Source organism: Macrobrachium nipponense, chromosome 40, assembly GCF_015104395.2.
Source record: "Macrobrachium nipponense isolate FS-2020 chromosome 40, ASM1510439v2, whole genome shotgun sequence".
In the NCBI taxonomy this organism is placed as follows: Eukaryota; Metazoa; Arthropoda; class Malacostraca; order Decapoda; family Palaemonidae; genus Macrobrachium; species Macrobrachium nipponense.
The window spans coordinates 38,476,143-38,502,100 of NC_061101.1; positions in this window are offsets into that span (position 1 = coordinate 38,476,143).

Sequence of the window (25,958 nt, forward strand, 5' to 3'; positions counted from 1 at the left end):
TACCCATAAAACTAACCAGTTTCCTCTTTTTTGGTAAAGTTGAACTATGTAGGTCCTAGTGTATCCCTGCTTGCACGAGCTGTAGTATCTTTGGACATAAACTGGGCTGCAATTGACAGAGGACTTCAGATTCAACTTTTCCTCTTCTTCAGGACACCAATCTAATTTAAAACTTGGATCAGAATGGTTGCCATCTGATATATTTTCCGTTCATATACATGGAGGCATTTCTGTTATAACCTCTTCAATCCAAATACCAAACCACTGTTATACTTGGATTGCATTGTCTCCAAGTGAAACTTGAGCCCTCGCACACATGGAATGACTGGGCTAAAGGACGCAGAATTCTGTCTTTGGGCACAGTCGGTGGCCTCCTCAAATGGCTCAAAAATTTCTAGCATGTCATTAAGAATATTTTGGTCATAAGCGCCAGGTTTTGGTACACCACCCAAAATGTTCAGCTTTTTCTCTGGTACTATCAAAATAGATCTGATCATCTTTAACAGCGAATTCCAACAAGTAGTACATACAAACTGATTCTGATTTTCTTTCTCCTTCTAAAATATCTGTTGCTATTGTTGATTTATGCACTAAGAAACCAATTTTGATGCTTTAACTGTCCTTCTTCTTTGAAGCCATTTTTTATGACCACTTGCTATGTATGTGCAAAGCAGGAATTATGCTCAGCTGGTAAAACTTCCAACAGTTCAGCAGAAGCAGTACCACTACCATCCAAATCATCGAGATCCTCATCTTCCTCATCAGTGTCATCATTTGCTTCTGAGATAGCATCAGGAACTCCTAGGCCCATAAGCCCGAGTCCTTAGGTGATGCCAAAACACTAAACTACTGTACTACAGATACAGACAGGATGTGAATAGGTTGTCGCAATTTCATTCTTGAATTGATTGCACAAAAATTGACTGACATTCTGTTGGTAAACATTAGATGTTAAACCATTTGAATTAAACTTGGTATATGTTAATTATTGACTTATATAATTCATTATAACAAAAAACACACATATATTCCGATTACTGTTACTGCTAGTGCAGTTTTTGTTACCCGATTAGTTATGCAATACAGCCTACTATGTCTGTAATGTACTTAGAAAGTACTCATAATTACTTGATTTTTCAAGTACTTTTTGGCCAGGTACAAGTACGTTGAATTTTAAAATCTCAAGTACAAGTACTCAAAATTTCGTACATGACGCCATGTCCAAGTACAAAACTTGTGCCCAGCCGATATTACTATACTATATATATAATACATATATATATAATATTATATATATATATATATATATATATATATATATATATATATATATATATACATCGAGCTACAATGTCCTTTAATGTCTAATTCACTCTAACTCGGAATTAATATATTTTCATATATTGCTTTAACGAAGGGGAAATTTTTTTTCACGAATAATAGATTTGCCTGTACCTGGGCGCGAACACAGGAGATATTCAAATCCAGGCACGTCAGTGAAGTTCTTCCACCCCACCACCGCGAGAGGCCCAATAAGTTTATGTCGTCTCTCACCCTCAAATACCTCACGCGCTCTCAGGTATTTGTTGGTTTGGAGACATCAACCCGCCTCGACTCCGGTAGCCTTGTAGCGCTTTTTGACAACACGTAGCATTTACATAAGTCATATCACATTACCATGATTCATATACATACATCGAGCTACAATGTCCATTAATACATAATTTGCTCTACCTTGGAATTAATATATTTTCATATATGCTTAACCGAAGGGGAATTTTTTTCACGACAATAGATTTGCCTGTACCTGGGCACGAACGCAGGAGACATTCAAATCCAGGCACGTCAGTGAAGCTCTTCCACCCCACCACCGCGAGAGGCCCAATAAGTTTATGTCGTCTCTCACCTTCAAATACCTCACGCGCTCTCAGGTATTTGTTGGTTTGGAGACAACATCAACCCGCCTCGACTCAGGTAGCGACAACACGTAGCATTTACTTAAGTTATATCACATTACCGTGATTCATATACATACATCGAGCTACAAATGTCCTTTAATATCTAATTCGCTCTACCTCAGAATTAATATATTTTCATATATGCTTAACTGAAGGGGAATTTTTTTTTCACGATAATAGATTTGCCTGTACCTGGGCGCGAACGCAGGAGACATTCAAATCCAGGCACGTCAGTGAAGCTCTTCCACCCCACCACTGCGAGGGGCCAAATAAGTTTATGTCATCTCTCACCCTCAAATACCTCACGCGCTCTCAGGTATTCGTTCGTTTGGAGACAACATCAACCCGCCTCGACTCCGGTAGCGTTGTAGCGCTTTTTGACAACACGTAGCATTTACATAAGTCATATCACATTACCGTGATTCATATACATACATCGAGCTACAATGTCCTTTAATATCTGATTCCCTCTACCTCGGAATTAATATATTTTCATATATGCTTAACCGAAGGGGAATTTTTTTCACGATAATAGATTTGCCTGTACCTGTGCGCGAACGCAGGAGACATTCAAATCCAGGCACGTCAGTGAAGCTCTTTCACCCCACACCCAAGAGGCCCATATGACTTATGTAAATGCTACGTGTTGTCAATAAGCGCTACAACGCTACCGGAGTCGAGGCGGGTTGATGTTGTCTCCAAACCAACGAATACCTGAGAACGCGTGAGGTATTTGAGGGTGAGAGACGACATAAACTTATTGGGCCTCTCACAGTGGTGGGGTGGAAGAGCTTCACTGATGTGCTGAATTTGAATGTCTCCTGCATTCGCGCCCAGGTACAGGCAAATCTATTATCGTGAAAAAAATTCCCCTTCGGTTAAACATATATGAAAATATATTAATTCCGAGGTAGAGCGAATTAGATATTAGATATTAAAGAAACATTGTAGCTCGATGTATGTATATGAATCACAGTAATGTGATATGACATATATATATATATTATATATATATATATATATATATTTATATATCGAGCTACAATGTCCTTTAATATCTAATATCTACCTCGGAATTAATATATTTTCATATATGCTTAACCTAAGAAAAAATTCCCCTTCGGTTAAGCATATATGAAAATATATTAATTCCGAGGTAGAGCGAATTAGATATTAAAGGACATTGTAGCTCGATAAATGTATATGAATCACGGAAATGTGATATGACTTTATATATATATATATATATATATATATATATATATATATATATAATTCTAGAAATGTCCTTTAATATCTAATTCGCTCTACCTTGGAATTGATATATTTTCATATATATATCCACCGAAGGGGAATTTTTTAGTTGATAATAATTTCGTCCCCTCCTGGGATCGAACCACCATCCAGTGGACGGGGACGAGATCAGGACGCCAGTGATATTAGCGATTCGGCTAACAAATGAGGTTATAAGTTTTATACCGATTCTGACCTTACACATCGTCGAACTCGGTTTTTTTTGTAATTAGAATCGATATCCAACCCCCTCTACCATGTTAGCAGATTCGAACGTTTGATGAACGTAGCCATATTATGAATAAGTATCACATTACCGTGGATTCATATAATTATTCGAGCAACAAATGTCCTTTAATATCTAATTTGCTCTACCTCGGATATTAATATCTAATTCGCTCTACCTCGGAATTGATATATTTTCATATATATAAACCGAAGGGGAATTTTTTAGTTGATAATAATTTCGTCCCCTCATGGGATCGAACCACATTCCAGTGGACGGGGAGGAGATCAGGACGCCAGTGATGTGATAATTATCATAATATGGCTACGTTCGTCAAACGTTCAAATGTGCTAACATGGTAGAGGGGGTTGGATATCGATTCTAATTACGAGAAACTGAGTTCGACGGTGATATGTAAGGTCAGAATCGATATAAACTTATAACCTCACTTGTTAAGGCAAGGAGAAAGCCAGTCTGGAATGTGGGCTATATCTGAAGTTTCCCTTAGGTGCTCGAACTACACCAGAGTTAGTCTTTTGAGGACAAGAGTTACGTCCCTCGCCAGTGACATGAGTTCTCAGGGTGAAAATAGCTAACTCAAACAAAACAAGTGGTCCATGCCCTTCAGCTGAAGCACCTGACGCAAGGCAGATCGATAGGCTAAGGAGGTATGCCTGATTCAAAAAAGATAAATTAGGAAGTCAACACTGTATTGAATAGTGGCTCAGACTGGAGAGAGACCCTACTAACAACACAAAAGACAAAATATAGCCCATCCCCCCTAGTACAAATATGATAAGGACCTATGGACAGTATGGGGCAACAGTGAAAGCACAGCAAGTTTACATATTAGTGGTACCTCGGCAGGCAGGGCGGAGCAGAGGAGTGGACTACAAACGAATCTCTTTCCAAGCCTCAATGAGGAGTTCCGTTAGATTCACATGCCATTCAACATATGGCGAATGATGTTCCAAAAGGGTCTTCATCACATAGCAGATTAGGGTGAAGGGGGAGGGAGAAGAAGGTAAAAAGTATGGAACCCATAAACCATTTCAATAGTTAAATAAGGTGTCAGTTCCTTTTTACGATACCAGTCATGTGAGTAGATACTTTTTCAAAGCCCATGAAGTTAAAGGACCTAAACTACCCGAGAGCTGATTCCCCTCAATCATGTAAGCAATAATTGAACAAGAACCGTGAAAAAGAATTAGCATGTCAAAGATTAAAGGTCTGTTACATCCATCAACAATATAATCACCGGTAGTTAGGCTGATAGAGGCGTTATAGGATTTTATAATAAACAGATTGAAACACTCATCCCAATATAATTAATAGTTGAGTCACTCACGATAAATAATCATGACTTCTATTTATCAGTCATGACCTCTCAGTGACTAAGTGAGATGACAAGATCACAATATTAAATTGAAAGGATGATTGAGATTCATTGAGCAGTAAACGCAAAAGGATATCATTGAGCAGTAAACGCAAAAGGATATAACACATGAGGCACTTGATTCATGACATGCACGATTTAGACTTATCCAACTCATTTTATGCAGAAATTAAATACCAAGGATAATTTTAAATATGAAATGTTTCAATGCTTTACTAGCCTCTTACTAGTAACATTTGCAAGATTCTTGGTCCTTTGAATTTTACATATGCTTTAAGAAAGCACGTATTTTCCTCTACACTTCTTTATGAATACAATAGCTTACCTTTGTCTCTAATAATTCTCACTAATCACTTTCAGGTTTCTGGAAATCTCTGTATTTCAATGCCTGTAATTTTTGTAACGAAATTTTAAAAAATATTTATATCTGTCAGAAACCTGTTTAGATTATGTTCGAAATCAATAAATTTGAAGCTGATAGTTGTTAATATATCATGATGGGGCAAATAAAAGTTCCAATAATTAAAAACATCCCGAGAGTGGTCAGAGAACTCATAGCGTTCAGAATCAGCCTTCGAGCGTTCTACTAAATCTTCGTACTAAAGAGCTCGCGCTAAGATAAATGTAGTACCGTAAAACTTGCAAACTCCACCAAACTGGTGCAGCTTACACTTCCACCTCTCAAATTAAGATATGTCACCGCCTCTGTGTAAGAGAATAAAAGAGAAGGAGCGAATTACCATGATTGTCTTCATAACTTCAAAATCAACACGCTTAAAACAAAATCGTAGAAATTTATTAGAAAACTCAATAAAATAGAAAGACCATAAAGACATAAAAATTAATAACTTCTATGAATTACAATAACAATGGCCTTCAACGTAATGAATGTGCATAAATGAGAAGAAATAATAGCAGAGCGAAGAAAATTTAATGTATTCATATTACATAAATATAAAATAAAAAATAAATGAACTGTCTCTTAAACCTAAGATCAGAATATAAAACACTTCTAAGGAGACAATTCCAGTCAGCATTACATATATAGCTTTAATAGGAAGAGAAAGCAAAGTTAAACCATTTTTTCCAATTTAGAAATATTGCAGGAAAAAATGAAAAGATCTGGTGCAAAGCTTCAACATCATAATATTGATCTGACACTAAAACAGCAAATGCACTTCATAAGACCTTCTTTGGGCTTCTGACGGAAGCATTTTTATGCAAAGTTTCATGTTTTTTGGGAGACCCCAAATGTTTTAATTCTTCTTCAATGCTTGTAAACCTCTACCGCTTTATCAACTTGAACACAAGAGAAAGAACAGATCACCCTTTAATCTGATGCTTCCATTCACTATCGTTGGTTAAAATAAAATAATAGGCATTATAAAAATAAAGAAAGAACTCTAGTAGTTTCGATGGTGGCAATTTAAAATTATCATAATTAAAGTCAGATCTTTAATAATACTGCCGAGGATTACAAAACATGAAAAAAGAAAGAAAAAAAATTGGGAGCTTCAACTTACTTTGTCCCTGTCTTTGGTAACAATCTATCTAGAACGCCTTCAGTGAGTGGATTAATGGGGCCACACCGATGAGTGTCTTTTGTCGCCCTAAATGATGAAACTACCTTCATGATGTAATCAAGAAGCATGAGAAGGCTCAAAAAATAAGTAGCATAAGTTTTGTACTAACTTAATTTTTGTGCAGTTATCTCTGAACTTAAACTATGGACATATATATGGATATATATTCATAATAGGGGCAACGTATTATTATCCTAAATTTGAATTTTAAACACAACTTCTATAACTCAATGTTTATTTTTAAATACAATCCTGGTTTCGATATATTTAAGATAATATAAATATCATGCATTAGACCCTGCTTTAACCAGTAGATTCTGGAAAAAAAAAGACATAAAGATGAGTTTATGGTAAAACTAAGTACTATAGACAAAGTAGTCCTTGACAATTCAGTTGACCTTTATGAAGCTCCGTTAACGTTAAAAAACCAGCACCATGTCAAGCCGCTTCAGCTTAAAAAAAAAAAAAAAAAAAAAAAAAGCTATGCTAAACTGAGTCTCTCTCTCTCTCTCTCACACACACACACACAGAAACACACACATAAATGTGAGAGAGAGAGAGAGAGAGAGACAGAGACAGAGACAGAGAGAGAGAGAGAGACCTTTTAAGCTAAAGCGGCTTGACATAATGCAAGTTTTTTTTTTAACATCAATGGAACTTCATATAAAGGTCAACTGAATTTTCAAAGACTACTTTGTCTACAGTATAGTTTTACCATAAACGAATCTGTCTTTTTTTTCCAGAATCTACCGGCTAAAGCAAGGTCTAATGCATGATATTTATACTCTGTGGAGAACAAAATCCTTCACACGAGAAAGGGAAGGGTAGGAAGTTTCAAGAAGGTCACTGGTCTCAATAAGAAGAAAGGGTAAGAGAGATAACCCTAGAAATAAGGACAAGGGCAGATATATCTCCACTCACCATATTACAAATCCAGCGACCAGACAAGTAACTCGGAACCTGTTTAGCTTTCTCTTTCCTTCCTTTTATTCTGCGTTAACTTTCTATCCCTTTGGAAGTAACCAGTTTCATAGGAATTTTGTGCTGGAATTTTGTGACAATATGACCAAAAATGCCCGTGGTTGCAGGATTCATCCTGCACAGCCCAGCCAGCAGTAATTTATAGTTTTTAACTCTATCAGTTCTCCTACACAGCCTCAAATTCCTCCATATTACACTTTCTCTTATCCATGCCCCTCCCTCCCTCACCTTCTCTGACAGAAATAATCTCAGCTTTCAAATATCCTTATATTATATACGCTATTAAAATTTTAATATATATATATATATATATATATATATATATAGATATATATATATATAATATATTATATATATATAGATATATATATATATATATAAAACTCTTGTTATTTGGTGGCAAAATTCAGGCAGCCATTTTCACAATGTTATGTGATTGCAGTATAATGCTTTATTTGATCATTTTTCTTCCTTTCCATGGGAAGACAGTCAAGATGGGGTACAAAACGTCCTTTTTGCTGCATGACCTGAAAGAGTTTCTTCCTTTCCCAATGAAGAAAGTCAAAATGGGGTACAAAACGACCTTTTTGCCCAATGACCTGGAGAGAGAGAGAGAGAGAGAGAGAGAGAGAGAGAGAGAGAGAGAGAGAGATAGGGAGAGGAAAAAGGGGGGGAGGAAGAGAGAGAGAGAGAGAGAGATAATTGGGATCTTATTCTACCGGCAATAAGGGTATGGCCCGATTCAAAAAGTTTCATTCAGGAAAATGCGCTAAGATAAGAGCTAGATAGTTTGACGAGAAGTAAGTACAAGGGAAGAAATCGCCACGGCAGCCAAGATGAGAATTTCTGTTCTTAATAAAATAAATGAGAGGATCAATCTTAGTAGTGTTATATGATCATCAGGGACGAAAAAGGACTATATTAGACTAAAGAAAAAACCACAAATATAGAGTTAGTAGAGATAATCCCTCCATAGAATCAAATGGAACAACGTCTATAGGAAATTGATCTAGACACTAAAATTGACGACTAACAACTTCGAATCCATGAGGTAAAAGACAACAATTTTTTACCGATTTGAGATTTATAAGCATAATACAGGATTAGCAATTTGAAATATGTGATCACACCATGGAAGATCTGTAGTTTTGGAAGCATCAGTTTACTTCCGTATGCGTCTGATAATCCATGATCTTTCGCTCGAGAGCCGACTTGATTACTGAGGAAAAACTATTCGAGTGCAAAGCCATATGGTTGGATATAATATAGAAGGTATATAAAAATCTAAAAGATAAGACCTATGTAATAAACAATTCTGCAGCAAAATATCAATATAAAAAGGCAAAAGAGCATATATAAAAGAAACAGCACAAAGGCTGACAGAGAAGCATATTTCAAAATTCAGGCAAAAACTATTATTATATAAAAATCAGTGGCGCTGAAGGCCAGGAGAAATCAAACAGCAATTTTTTTTTCCAAGAAAGTAAGCGAGTTACCGATTCGTCTTTATTTACAAAGCGTCACTTGATAAATATATGGATAAACATGTCCTTCACGAGACTCGCTCCATTTACCTCTTACAAAAGCGTTACAACTCATCATAAGTTTCTTTTTCAAGCTTCTACTTTTCACTTCTACACATCGCAAACATTAACCTTCTGTCTAGTATCTCACCGTCATATCTTCTATTCTCGTTTCTATCAGATTCACTTCGTTCGCCTTCCTCATAATTTTCATTTGTATTTTATGCAAGTTATTAGCCATGATATTCTGGTCTACATAACGACTGCTATAGCAGTACAATGGCCTAATATCTGCTATGAAGTGGATATTCTCAACCAAGCAGCTGTCAGAAACATGGCTGGGTTTCAATACAGCTTCAGTACACTGAGGTCTAGCAGCCTGTTCTTCCAAACTGCCAATGTTAGAGAAGCGAGCGTGCACGAGTTCATGGAGTGAGGTTCCGACAAAGCGATTGATATAGAGGAATAAAAGAGTTTTAAGTTACATCACTAGTTGAAAACTGATATCTAGGGAATTACCTTTACCAATCTTTGAGCACGACAAAAAAAATCTATTAATAAATGGCCCAACAAATCCATTTACAATGACGTCTATTGTTCTTGTTACAAATTCCATGATCATCGTCATCGAGTTCAAGAAAATACAATCAAATTTCTTCTTGAAAAGGGAAATATGTGTGTGTATCTATATATATATATATATATATATATATATATATATAATATTATATATATATATATATATATATATAAATATATATATATATATATATATATATATATATATATATATATATATATATATATACATATATATGAGTACAACGGATGGCAATGAGGCCAAAGACGCCAACAGAACGCGAAAAACTGAAATTTGCATTATTTTACAGACACGTATGTGCTGTCTTTCATTGCTCACTGCGACGCTAAATTATGACGGTTAATCCATATTATACTGTTAGGCATATAAGTATGCATATTATGAGTAATTTGATATTTAAAGACCACAATTAAAAAATCACAACTAATTCCTTACAATACACTAAAATCAGCTATAGGAAGTACAACATTCAGGTGCTACTTCTCATCATCATCATCAAGGTGCCATATCGCTGCAGACATTCTTCCTCCAGTCATTCTCACCAATCCATTCGTATATTTTTGTCTAGGTCTTCCCCATCGGTCTCCTTCCATTGATTTTACCAGTGAGATAGAGATGCCCTGGCTCTCGTCTTCTCACTATGTGACCGACAAACTGCATTTGCCTACCTCTCACTGAGGCCAAGAGCTCTCTCTTAACGCCTACGCTCTCTAATACTTGCCACCTTTAACCTCTCCTCGTCTGCCTTCCTCAAGGTCCAAGTTTCACAGCCATACAACAATACAGACCAAACTAAACATTTCACAAAACCTCCTCCTTAGATTCATAGATATTCTCGAGTTGGTGACTAATTTCTTGAACTTACCAAATCCATATTTTGCCGTGGATATAAAATATCTTTTTGATCTCTTTTTCGCATTTTCCCTCACTTGTGACAGTGAATCCTAAATAATTAAAACTATCTGTTTGTTTAACGGTTTCAGCATTAATTCTTATATCTATTCTTAGGGGGATTTCATCCTTGGTGATAACCATAACTTCTGTTTTCTTTGTTTATTGACAGACCTCTTTCTCTGCTTGATTGGTGTAAAGCACTGACTAAAGATTGAAGTTTATCATGGAACTCCGCAACAAGTGTTGTATCATCAACTTATCTGATATTATTAATATTAACTCCTCCTACCTTAATTCCTTCCATATCTCTGAGATCTCTCATTATTTACAATAGTTTTTCAGTAAAAAATAATAATAATAATAATAATAATAAAAAACTGTATGAACACCTCGCGAGTTTCTCCTGCTCTATTAATTTTCTTTCCACAAGACACAAGATACACAAATGTATCGAATTCAAACAACAACAAAAAATACAAAAATACCATTAGTTACAGTGTCCCATTATCCTGAAGTATGCTTTATATAAAAACAACCTAGCTCCAATGAAACTGCGCAATTTCAATCACACCCCAATTTTTCTTATTCCTCTTGACCAGATAAAAAAAAAAACCAGTTCTGATACTGGGTTCAGTCTTAGTCAAAATAGGATACATACGAGATTAATTCACTGAACCTCGGTTCTTTTTTTAAAATTAAAAAACGAACACGAGGTTCCAGGTTTTCTCCTTTGGAGATAGCTTCCAAGCAGTACTACATTTATGATGCCCCCAAGTTTCACCGACGTCTAACTCTGACATCCATTCCAAAAACAAAAGAAACAAAAGAGATGGTGATGCTCATAAATGATAAAACCAAAGAACCGCAAAAGTACCAAAATATTCGAATTCTGCCAGAAATAGCTCCCTCAAATAGTGGGCGCAGCAGGTGACATCTGATAGGGGTTATTAAGGTGTCGGGGGTAGTACGAACACTTTGCTAAGATGAGTGATTTTGATACAAGTGAGATAGGGTTAGGTTAAAGATGGGTGTGTGTGGGTGGAGGGGTGGTGCGACTGTGAGGGCTAGGAAGGACCGGTAGTTTTTGCATTAGTGGCAAGTCAGGGTGGATGCATGTTGCAAGGACAAGGCAAGGACGGTCGCTGCCCCTGACCCCTTACCACATGGCCTTGCTGCCCGATTGATGGGCCCCCTGCTGCGCCCAGAGAAAGAGAGAAAGAGAGTGCATTTATATCTCAGCTGCCTGTGTTACGCCCTGGACATAAAACACCAACTTTATTACTCCTACTACAACGTCGTGAAGACCTTTAATTGCTTCCACATCGGAAAACTTTGCTTGGTTTGTTTAATACCTTTTCGTTGGATCTTCCGTCTGTTCCTGGAAGACCTGTCGCTCGGATAACCTTTGTTGAACCATTTGAAAAATAATTGGTTACACAAAGGACCAAGATGAAATTTCTGTTATTATGCAATTCGGCAAAAAATACCCCGTTTGACATCACCATACGAAAAATCAGCCAATGGGTATGCAGTATTCTATTTGTTCACAATGACCACAGCTTTTAAAATTCTCTCCCTCTCCTTTGCTTATCAGGGTACACAAAATAAACACCATCTCATGCGCCCCTGGTGAAGGACCTGCTGGATGACCTTCGCTATCTTAGTCATCTTGTTGCTATGTCAGGCGCGTTCCCTAATATTTTCTTCTTGTCCCCTTCCCCCCATTTCTTTTTATCCACCTCCGTCTCAAAAAGGATACCAGGGCCCTCCATAACCCCCAACTTATAAATCACAACATAAGCATGCAAGAGTAGAGAGGAGGACGAGAGAGAAAGACTAAAAAGAGTCCAGTTTAAAAAAAAGAAACAAAAATACGAAATATGTCCAAGAACTGGTCACACACTATCTATGCTAAACAAGCCCTTTGGCTAAGCATTATCAACAACGATCTATGGGTGCAGCTTGTTCACTTTTGTTTCCCTCTTTTCGCAAAATGTATCTGTCTCTTATATTCTTCTCGAGTGTTAGTAAAGATGTTTTAAATGATGATACATAATTTAATTGGTGTCCAATTAGCTAATTACGTGTTACAGAATACTACCTATATAAAAAGATGCACACAACAATCCAGACACTGATACACTGCATCATTTCTGCAAAGAATCGAAGTCTCATGCCTAGCATAACATGCATTACAACTATAACTATACGAAGCACAAAATGCTGATTAGGAATGAAGCTTCATAACTTATGACGCGGCGTAAATAGAAGGTAAGAAATTTTTATTCTCTAAGAAAATCAGAAGTCGGTACTTTGATGGAAAAATACGTTCTCATATTTCATCATCTCGCCTGGAAAAAAAATCAAAATTGTACTCAAAAGATATTCTCCATTTATCCACAAACGAAGATGAAAATGGCAACTAAATTCCAAGCTAGCTTTGATGTTCGGCTTAGAGTGTTGGTATCTAAATCGCAGGAATATGAACCTGGAGCCTTACTAGGATATAGGAGTGGCAGCAACTACACAAACGTTGAATATTCTGTCTATGGTGGAACACTGACCAGGATACACCAACATATGGGAGCGGCCAGTTGATCCACGAAAATATTACCGGACCTCAAAAACGAGATAAGACGGAAAACTGACACTTCCAGACCAGAGAAGAGATTAAAAGGTGGCATGAAAGTCGACAAATTGGAATTTCTGATGCAGGTTTCGACAACTAGTCTTTTGAAGTTCACATAACAAGACTGACGAAAAACTTTGAAGCTCAGAATCTACTGTGAAAAAAAAATTAAATTTCTAAGGATAGACCACGTTGCCGATTTTATTTTTAGAAATTACTTGATCGAACGAGGGAAATCTATTGCATAGACCTACTTTTTAATAACGGATGAATTTCAGCTAAACAAATAATAATTATAGTATTAAACAATCCCATGGACACTTGCTAATCTGTCTTAATCACAGCATCAGCAAATATCATTCACATTTTAATATTGTTGTCCGTACTATGAGCATTATATGACGGACCGCACATTTTGAAATATTAAATAAGCTACTATTTACTTCGTCCCTTCAAGTTTTGTAAACCGTGATATCACCGAGATCACATTATGGTACATTTGTGAGAGGAGTATGGGTGGGTGGCAAACGGTCCAGCAATTGCCACAAGAAAAATCTAATTACAAAATGAGCCACGGACTAACCAAGTTTTGGGAGAGCTAACCATTTCACAAAAGAAAGGGATGAATTTCATTCAGCTGTCATAAACCTTTATACTTGCCAGGGAAATTAGTTCAAATAAATAACAGTACAGCTGTACATTACTCATCACTTCTCTCATGATTAAAGACTAACATAAGCCAGTTATATAAAGTAACCTCCACAAGTTGCAACTGTTAAGAGATATTGGGTTTTGTTTTAAAATTCTGTAATATAAAAAAGCTCTAACAATATGTGATATGTAAAAGCAGAAAATTCTAAAGATATCTGCCTTACAGGGATTATAGGACTGGCCGGTATTGTTTACATTTGATGGCTTACTTAGAAAAGGTGGAGCGAAAATAAAAAAAAATCTGCTTCAAAATAAGACTGAAAATGCTGGCATAAATTGAAGCGCTCTCTCAACGCAAGTGACACAAGAAGAAAAGGTCGCCAATGATGGGAGAAACGGATACGAAGACATACCAGTTTAAAACAAGACTAAAGCAATGAAAGGGCGTAGCATATAAGCTGTCTAATTCTAGAAAGAAGTATAGAAATAAACAGAAAGTTATTGGCATGGCATACCAGTGAAATTTGGGACTTCATTCACGACAAAGCTTTTTTCACATCAGTGTGAACACCAAAACCATATTATACTAGCAGGCATATCTTTCTCGAAAACAGGCTGATTAAAAGTAGGTCATGCTAGTTAGGGGAGCTTCGCTGTAGCAACAACGCAGATCACATATAAGACCAATTCCTGTGTGATGCGTGTTCACGATACTAAATCATTCAGAACAAGGCTGACAATATCATTAAACGATGAATGATATATAAGAATGAGGAAAAATGTAACAAAAGATACCTAATTAAAAAAGCTATTTCATCTGGAAACCCTATCAGAAAGCAAAACACAATATACCTAAGAGAAGAGAGTATTAAGCATAAAATAATTATATAATTTAAAGGCATGAAAGTATAACTGAAAGCTGAAAGGCGAGGTAACTTTACTGGAAGAAATTTATAGCCGTAAAAGTTGTAACTATTATCATAAGTTAAGTATATCTTAGTTTTACCAGACCACTGAGCTGATTAACAGCTCTCCTTGGGCTGGCCCGAAGGATTAGATATTTTTGCGTGGCTAGGAACCAATTGGTCACCTAGCGACGAGACCTACAGCTTATTGTGGGATCCGAACCACACTATATCGAGAAATGAATTCCTATCACCACATAAATACATTCCTCTGATTCCGCGTTGGCGCCGAGCCAGGATTCAAACTTCGATCCACCGGATTGGCAGCTGAGGGCGAAAACAACTCGTCCAGTGAGGAACTACCTATTATCATAATGGGTGTATTTTTTGTTCGACATAATGGCTCATTACAGTATGCTCAAATCATATTAGCTCTGATTTTATTTTACATTTTCCCTCAGAAATGCATGTATGTATGTTTGTGTGTACACACATACAAACATTAATACACACACACACACATATATATATAATATATATATATATATATATATATATATATATATATATATATATATATATATATATGTGTGTGTGTGTGTGTGTGTGTGTGTGTGTGTGTGTGTATAAATATATAAATTGTAATACCGCAATGCCCTCTCAACTTTTCAAAATCTTTGCTCTTTTTTGGATACGCTTGTCACTACAAAGCCTTGAGCTCCAACTTCTGGTAGCGGGAAACGAACCCGTAATACCATAATCACGACTAGGTCAGGTCAGCAAGGACACCTCGCCGTGATTTTGGTATCGCAGGTTCGTTTCCCGCTACCGGACATCATGATTTCTTCAAACTTCGTGGGAGTTGGAGCTCAAAGCTTTGTAGTGACAAGCATATCCAAAAAAGAGAAAAGATTTGAAAAGTTAAGAGGGCATTGTGGCTATTACTTTTTCATATTATGCATCTGGTAAAAATGACCAGTAGATTCTACATACACACGCACATATATATATATATATATACTATAATATATATATATATATATATATATATATATATATATATATATATACATACACACACACACACACACACACATATATATATATATATATATATATATATATATATATATATAATATATATATATATATATATATATATATAAAGACAAAATCCATGAAGGAAAGAGAAACGACGGAGTTTGGCAAGGCCTTTCAAATTCTTGTCCTTTATTTAGCAAACTGAAGAAATATTAAAAATATTGTATAAATATCAGATGGGGATTATAAAGATAAAAATATGTACCTGAAATCCAACAAAACTGAAGAATTAGCAGACCTATCAAAAAAAGGGTTAAGAGGTTTTACAAAATATTAATTTTAGACCCAAACACTCAGAAGCAGGGAGAAACAATTAAAAGATTATACAAAAAGGGTGACTGTCCACTAATAATTTTGATAAAAGTACAAATCAATAAATCTCCAATTGATAAACAATAACAATTTTTGCAAAATGAACATTTTGAAAAAAGTAAACATAGGAATACATAGACTATATATATATATATATATATATATATATATATATATATATATATATATATATATATATAGTAACTATTTGTAATAAATAATTTTATCTTTTAGGTCATTCTTGAACATTTTACTAACACAGGTGTCCAAATAGTACATCCCAGGGCTAAGGTTACAATTACAACGGGAAGTAAGCTGTATAAGAGCAGATTCTAAAAAGACTGCATAGAGAGATATCTTTTGGTCTAGCAATCATTGAACTTCACATCCATTTTACCCTGTGAGTTTTGACTTGGATGTGTGACACGTTTTGACAGAATAAGTACTTACGCTGTTTAATTCGTAATTCTAAATCCTTGCTAGATTGGCCGATATTAAAAAAGGAACAGTACAAATATGGCATTTTATATATTATGTTGTTGGTTTCCTTAGGGTCATTTCTTTATTAACATTCCTGCTAATGTTATAAGAAAATCGAGGTTGACATTAAAAGATGTTATGTTTTCAACACCACTAAAGTAAGGCAAGCTAAGAATGTTCTTAGGGGTTTCTTTCTCCATCTTATTTTCATTATAAACCTTTTTGTGGGTTTCATTATAACAAATATCTAGTATATGTGAAGGATAACATAAATCTGAACCTATTTTTTTGTATGTATTCGATTTCTTCATCCAAATACTGGGGACTGACAATGTGCAATGCTTGTAAAAACATGGAAGAAAAACTTTATATCGTTTGATAGATATATTAATTCTTCAAATGTGCTGGATTCCAGGTACATATTTTTTCCTTTGTAATCCCCATCTGTCATTTATATAAGCTTTCTTTGTAAACTTATTTTCATATTTCTTCGGTCTGCTAAGTAAAGGACACGAGGTCGAAAGGCCTTGCAGAACTCTCGTTTCTCTTTCCTTCGTGGATTTTGTCTACCTATGTGTGTGTGTATAATACTGTTTAATATCCAGTTCACTATATCTTGGGAATAACTTAAAGGAATTAGGACCGAGAAGTGCTTCATCGTCGCCAAGATTCAAGATTCGAATCGTTGTCTGGTTTGGAAACAACGATTACCATTGACTTTCACCACTAAGCCATCATGAGATATGTAAGTTGATATCGACTTTGCTGTACTTATGCCTGTCGAATTCAGGTTCTGTACTTAAAATCGGTATCAACTGATCTCCACTATGATACATAATTGGTAAGTTATCGCTATAAAAACCAGTGATTTAAAGGAATCCCTTGAAATTTATGTAATTTTGTTTTATTGCTGCCATAAATAGAGATTACATGAACATATTTAAAGTTCTGGAGATTTCAAGAAATCGCCGGTTATAAAAAGACCTTAATATGCGTGTGTGAATGAGTATACATCATATATTTTCTAGAATAATTTCATAAGAATTCGGGAATCTCTTCTGATCCCATAACCACAAGCACAGAATGGTATCACAAAATTATCAAAGACTATTCTACTGCCATTACAACTGCTGTTTTCTTTTTCTTTTAACAAACATCAATGACGCCGACAAAACTCTCAGATTCAGACCGAAGCTCGAAGACAGACTATAATCTAATCAACTGTTCAGTTGATCACATAGTGAAACGTTTCACTTTCACAACCAAACTAATAAATATTGTGTTTGGAAGACGCACAAGAGAACTAATTATTTCAGGCTTACCTGAGATACGACCTGACTTGTTAACCTTGAAATATAAGGCTATTATAAACAAGAGCCCTTGAACTCCGTAAAAAGTTATATCACCACTGGAGTCAGTGACCACATCCATGGTCCTACTTTAAGATATGACAAGAAAAAACATGGTTCTCTCTGGCATCTGAGCATGTTAATTTTTTCCTTCAATGACTTGATATAAAGGAAAGAGTTCTAAAAGATAATAAACGTAAGGTCATGACCTGATGCAGAACTAAATTTCAAAATTATAAAATATACTTCACATACGAGTAAATGCCGTGGTTAAGGGTCAAACTGTACCTACGATCTAATATATAAATTCAATTATATATTCACATTTTAAAAACAATGGAAATTAAATTCATAATACAACATACCTCTTCATATTCAGTTACTCTCGCTGGGCTTAATGGTTCCTTCTTTTGAGCAGATGGAATTTATTCTTGTAACAATTTATAAATTTTTTCTCCTACGGCGAATAGTTTTCAAACCTACCTATAAAAATAAAGAAAAATTACTCTAAACGAATGAATATGAACAAAAGATTTTGTTAAATTAGCAGTACACTAACAAGTGTGTGAATAAAAATAAACAATAAATATAAAAATATCGCCAAGAAAAAATAAATAAAAAACATCAGTTAAGGAATAAATCAGTCAGAAACAAAGTTGAAAGAATCACCGATAAACTGAAACACAGTTATATAAGTATCTAAAACCTTTAGGTAAAATTGCGTCTCATCGAAAGGTGGACAGATTCTTCAGTAAACATAAACCATCTACTAAAATGAAAAGTAATCAGAAAGATATTACCTTCTAAACTCCCTGTAACCAGGCCACACAACAAAATGTGTCATCCTTTCATTAAAAGAATAAAATGACTAATTCTAAAATGACTCATTAGTATGCAAACATTGCAAGAGTATTCTTGGAACTTGATGGTGAATATTCATTAGCTTAAAAGATTTTTACGTATGTATTTTTATGACAGCTGTCAGGATGGTAGTTTCAGCGTCGAATATTGGGTGGACAGTGCTACATATAATCAATAAAGTATACGTAGAATGATTGATTTTTATTTATAATTATTTTTACTTAACATAATAGTATACTATTAGTATATTATATATATATATATACTATATATAACATATATATATATATATATATATATATATATATATATATACATATATATATATATATATATATAATATATATATATATATATATAGATATAATATTATATCATATAAATAAATTTAATTATTAATAATAAATATAATATATTATTAATAATATTTATATATAGAATATATATATATATATATTATTATATATATATATAAAATCACCAGTGAATTGTTTCCACAAGTGCAAGTGGCTCCAGTGAAAATGTCATTATCACGTTATCGCTTAACAAGTGAGTGAAGAATGAATAAGTCTTGAATAATACCAGCCGCTCTATATACTGAACAGAACAGCTATCATCAGCGGACAAACTAGTTCACACTATCTTCCATCCAATTCGAGTTTTCAAGATATAGCAGCATTCAGGCTCCAACTCCTCTCCGCACACACTCTCTCTCTCTCTCTTCTTCGAAACGCTTCCGAATTATGCGCAACTTACTGACTTGACCACACCGAAACAGGTCAATGACTCATTTTCTGATAAACTACGGATTTTACCATTTCTTTATCATATCTCTACAGTTCTTCTCTTTTTATTTAACATTTTCTGGGCAAACAATTTTTCTTATTCTTTCACTGTAGGATCTATCTCAAACTCTAATGCTACAAATATTCAGATATCTTAAAAAAATTCTTTGCTTCCAAGAATAGTTTTAGGGTCATCTTTGTTCGAATTTCCCTTAAATTTGACCTTTGACCTTCAAAATGACCTTTAAACAGAACAATGACCTCAGAAATGGAATCCTTGCCCCCAAAACATTAGAAAAGTGGTATTAAACATGGTTCAAGTGTAAATAGGAACTAACTTCACTATTACGTTTTATCGGCGGGGGCCATATTGAATTTCGTGCAAGCAGGCCTCTAGAGGGCAGTTCCAACTTGCTTGCAATGGTTTTCGAAAACCTTGTGTCCATACCTATCACCATGCAAAATTTCAAAAACTGGCCACAAAGTCCACGATTGTCTTAAATTCCCTCCCTGCTACATAGCAAATGCATACAAGTGAGGTGGAAGGCTTTCATAACAAAGGAAATATCCTAACTTCCATAGTAGCACACACAATATACGCGGTAAGGTCACCTTCGTAACTTTCGGTAGAATGTTGTCTAAACGGTTCGTTGTCTATGCTGTGAATTTATGGTTCTTGGTTCAATTCTGCCAGATGACAAGAAAACCATCTAACATTACACTTCCAATATGTGAGCATTTCTTGTGTAATTTCACGTCTGTATAGATAGGTTTCTCCACGTTTCTCTTTCTACATATTAGAAGGGAAGCTTTTCTCGTAAAAACATAGTTTTCCACAGATAAGCGTAATGTCTTTAGTAAGTGTGGAAATTGGAATCAATTTAAATAATCCTTGTATAAATTTGTCCAGCAACGAGGTAACATCAGTTAATTCATTTCCATATACATTTTGAACTCGCATTTTGTTCTATTCGTAAAACTAGAGGGCTTTTATAGGAAATGATTTAATAACAATAGTAGCATAATATCAAGGGCAAGTTCATTCCTAAAATTCAAGAATGTTTTCCGTCTCAATGGTTAATGTTCTCTGTACCATAAATACATGGTTACCAGGTTTCCAATTTAAGGCTGCTCGGTGACCCACCACATCCTACATTTAATCTAACATCAAAATAACATTTAATTATACATACATACACACACATACATATATGCATGTATGTATAATTGCACGCGCACTTATCTAAAGTGTCCACACGTCTGAATATTATGAATATGATCAATTGTTTTTAGCTGAGTAAGTTTACAAACAAAAACAAATGAAAAACTCAAGAGTACAAATCTTTCCAGCAACGAAGAAGACCATCTGAATTATTTACGAGTGCATTTTGAAGTCGCAGTTTGCTTGACCTTTAGATCCCTTCCCCATAAAGAAAAAATTGGGGACGGGAGAACGGGGGAGGGGGGGTTGAGGAATAAATAAAATAGATCTGACGAATATCCCACGTCGTCATGTTTAGTAGGAGTTTAGCCAACTTCGTAGCCTGGCATGACCTTCACCTTAAACTAGGGAAGAAAATAATTATGGAGCACGTGGGGCCGTGTCTCACTTCGTCATCTCCTCGATGTTCCCTTGGCTTTGAAACGTAAAGGACTGGCGTCAAGATTAGTTATAAACTTATGTAAGCTCTTTCTTTTATTCACAGCATTTCTATCTTTTTCCAATTAATTTTAGTATTTTGTTGTCTTAAACCTGACCATGAACTTTTGTTCTTTCCTTTTCTGTTAACTCGTTTCCCTTTTTCTCCTTCAATTATTCCCTATCTCTCGACTTTTACCTTTTAAAACTTTCTCCAACCTTCAGCTTTCCGTTATTGGGATATCCCTCTTTGATGGAGTCTCAATCTTTGAATCATATGCTAACCCTTGCATACTTTTATAGGTGTAAACTTCATACGCACTCATACATTTTCTTCGTGTCCACTAACTCTCCTCTCGGTCTTTCTCTTCCAATGAGCAGGAATGCACTCAGGAGAGAGAAAGAGAGAGAAAAAAAGTTCTGGGTTCATATTACTCGGAATCCTCATCAACCTCATCGCCCACTTTTGCCGCCACACGTACTCAGTGCTACGCAAGAACCCCCATTTTTGCTCCCTGACATTCTAACTCTTGAGAGTTTCCCAGAAACGCAAATTTGGTCATTCTCTATATTTTGCGAATTCTTGTTCCGTGAAAACATTCTCCTACAATCCATTTCTTTAGCCGATATTCCGTCATGCGAATGGTATGGCCAACCGCCCAAAACTTTCAATTCATTATGCTGTTCTGAGAACGCTTGCGCCTTCTTGGTATTTTGAGTCAATAGTCGCGCCATTCGTAAAGTGTGTGAAGTATGCGTGGGTTCCGGCATTTCAGGAATGTCCCACGCCCTAACCGTGTTGCTAACAACGTGTCACTTCCATATATTTTGCTGTATTTACATCTTGACACTAATTGTTACCTATAATGCATACGTGCATGCAGCCATGCACTGGACCAGTTACCCAGCGTGCCTGTTGTCATGAGCTGTTGCACCATACCAAAACATGTGTTCAGCGTATGATTTATGATAAGCAAGCATGTGAGAGTCTTATCAAGGCCCTAACCTATTAAGGACTTTACCAACAGTTCAAAACTGTTACCCAATTGCAAGAACCAGTGAATTCAGTGCACTGCAAGATAATGACTGAATTCAGTGCACTACAAGATAATGACTGACTCTAGTCCTTGTCTGTTACGCACGTAATTTTGTTCTTATGCACATTAACCTCAGGTGAACAAGAGACTCTTGCAAGTTAAATAATTTGCGAATTTTTCTCAGAAAAATCATAAGGAAAAAATATTGGCTGTTAATAGCACTGACAGCTTTCTCTAATTGTTCGATAATGTACACCGTAGTAATATTCAACCCGTACTACCCAAATTATCCACCGGGGAAGGAAAGCTTCACAATTACCAAAGTTTCTTGTGTTAATTTGGCGTAGGAGAACCTGAAGTAACTTCATTAACATATCGGTCGCTCTTTAGCTCTGGTTGAATTAGGGAGCACTACCGTCGAGTACCATTGTTTCACTCTCTTCATGCACAAAATCTCTTAAATTTAGCCCAGGTGGATAAAAAAGGTTAACTTGTACAATGTGGGGAATTGTGTGTGTGTGTGTGTGTGTGTTATTTTTCTTATATAATTCTGAATATCGATTCAATCTTATTTGATTTGTTTATGAACTTTAGGGCCATGAGGCAAAGCGCTGGAACCTATGACGGTTTTTAATTTACACGGAGCTTTTTTTTTTTTTTTTTAAAGATCAACGCATAAGTGTACTCGAGTTTCTCGTGGGATTATACAGTAAGATTACGTTCTCAATGGGCTAATAAATCTTTAGATCAGTTTTAGAAACACTGTCAACAGATTTCAGATTTACCAGAAATATTTTTGTTTTCGTGAGACGATTATTAGGAATCAGGTAAAGAGTTTCTAGTATCAAAGAATCTTCATCTCTCTACACTCAATAAAGGCTGTTGTCTAGTCCAACGATTGAAGACATTGCTTTTCTTGATTATCATGTATGAAAAAGGCTTCTAAAACTCGCTCCACGCTCGTAAACATGATCCTAGTAAAAGATGGAACAAGATCACCGAAACCAGTGAATGACAGCAGAAATTTTGCAAATAAACCCATGTATCTGTTTTTCTACATCTGTTCACTTGTAACTCCAAACACCCATTATCTCTAATTTTTATGGACCAATTAATCCATCTACTCGCTGTTAAATAGTTCCTCTGTGGAGACTCGCAAAACATAAACGAAACGCTGGAGCAAATAAAAATTAGTTCCTGCATACTTCGTTTACGCGTGATTCGGCCAGATTCTATAGCCTTAAAGGCCAGTAAAAAGGAGATAAAATGGAAACTAGAAAAATCTCTTCACATAGTTAACGCAGATGCGACAGAAATTATTTTCAGTGACATTGCTTTGCAAAAGCTCAATTACCGAAAAAATATTACTATTATTATTTTAATTTTATTGTGATATGATATATTTGTGCTGGTATCGTATTTGACATAAATAATAATTTTACAGTTATAGATGCACTGTTAACTTTTTTTTTAACTGTATGATATACTATATTAACTTTGTGGAAATTTAAAAGAACAAGAAAGATGGGAATAATTAATTAAGTTTATAAAAGGGAGGTAAACATTTGGAGATAATAAATGGCATATGAGAGAGAGAGAGAGAGAGAGAGAGAGAGAGAGAGAGAGAGAGAGAGAGAGAGAGAGAGAGAGATGAAGGGCAATAAAGAGAAATAGAGTAAAAGAAAATGACTACTGACATGGGAAAGAGATAGAAAGACACAGACCTCGATCTAAAAGCAGTGTGAACAGTGCTTTGATCTTAAATGAACCTGAACCCTATGAGACGAACCGTATAGTGTGAAGCGACCTTACGTTTTGACTACTCCGCTCTGTTATCATTCAGGTCTGAATTAAAATCAGTACTTAAACATCAAACAAAGTTTGGAATCCGCCCATGAAGAAAGCCCAGGAGAAAAATTATGAATAAAACCAAAAGCATATTGAAGTAGAATAAGTTGAAGAAAGATCACTGACTCACAGAACTACAGAGACCAATTCTAGATTACGTACAACCCTTGGGAATCTCAAGGACAATAACAAAAGATTCCTTACATTTCCTGGAGAAAGGAAGCCAAGACATAAACGAAGTGCCAAACCTATCCTTCAGAACAGTTTAGTTATTGGTTCTGTATAACATTTTTAAATAATAAGAGCAAACGTCACATAATTCATATTTTGTTGACAATGATATTTATCATTAAGATCTGTTACTAAACCTAGGGAGCTAGCTTGCCAAGTTTAATTTGTAAAATGTTCCTCTACTTTTAGACATAGAGGGATGTTTTCGGTGACAAAATCGTCAAATCATCATGGCCACCCGTCGTCCAAGTTAATCACCTGCAAGGGGTTATCCACAGAAAGTGTTCTCTTAGACCTTTCCATATGGTTTGAGCACAGTGAAGGAACAGGCACAACCGTTGCCTTCTTCAAGCTTCACTGACGAAGAGTAGAAACAGACCTTGCTAAGGATACAATTACCTTTCCTTCAATAACCACAATTCCTGTACGCTATGATTAAACTACTGAAAGTAACACAAAGAGGCCTTGGTATGAATCAATAAGAATAAATGAAAAGTTAATAACGAAACCGTAAAAGAACCCTATATATAATATATATATACTATATATATATATATATATATATATATATATATATATATATATATATATATATATTCAGAATAAAATTAAACGGCAAACATGGTGCGATACATTGCTTCTTCGACAATCGGAATATGCTGTGGATTCGCTTTACCATAAAGAATAAAAGAAAGTTTACTAATAGATTTTAAATATACTATTAACAGACTAATTACAGAACATCCCCCATAAAAACCGTGGAGACGTTTACAAGCGGTTATCAGCAACAAATATCGTCGATAAATGTAAGGAAGCTCATCGCCCTATAGTTTTTATATAGTATAGAGAAAATTTCAAATCTTGTATACAGCTCATACACAAACGACTGAAATTTTTCCATATCCCTTCATTATCGGTTCAACCCTTCTGTCAAAACTTAGAAACTTAGACTATTCAGACACTTCTTTCTCTAACTCTACTAGAATCTCGATGTATCCTATTCATGTTTAGCTAACGACGAGACCTCTCATATCCGTGATCTCTTTAAATTTTCTATCATGCAAGTTGCGAACCCTCTTTATCGGTCACTTACTTAAAAAAAATAATAGGTGCCTACATGCAGATTACGTTAACACTATATTTCGCCTATCTCTTATTCCAACTTTTGTTTCTTACCATCTCAGCTACTAAATAAACTATGATGCAAGATAAAACCATCACGTCCTCGTCGCAAATGACTGAAAGGGCAAACGTTAGCTTTCTTAACTTAAGATTTACTAGCACAATTACTACGAATCTCATTCAGTATAGTAGTACCATGCTATGCAATGAAACACACTTATATCTGTAATTTTCCTGACTATGATAAATGTTCATGTAATAAAAATAAATAAAAACGAAACGATCATGAGTAATAAGGTTTTCGCAACGTAACTATAGTGTAACAAGCCATTATTGTAATATATGAACCATAATCATATTTCATATATACAGGGTGTTCATGATTCAAAACTGGCAATAACCTGGTGAGTTATATGTTTATAAAATGTTCATACGATTTCAGTGCAGGAAACATGATAAAGAATTAGATAAAAAGGAGTGGTAAAAGTACGGCAAGTATGTTTCTGTAATACAGAATTTTAAAGACTCTCCCCTAATTCCTGTGGATTTGGTT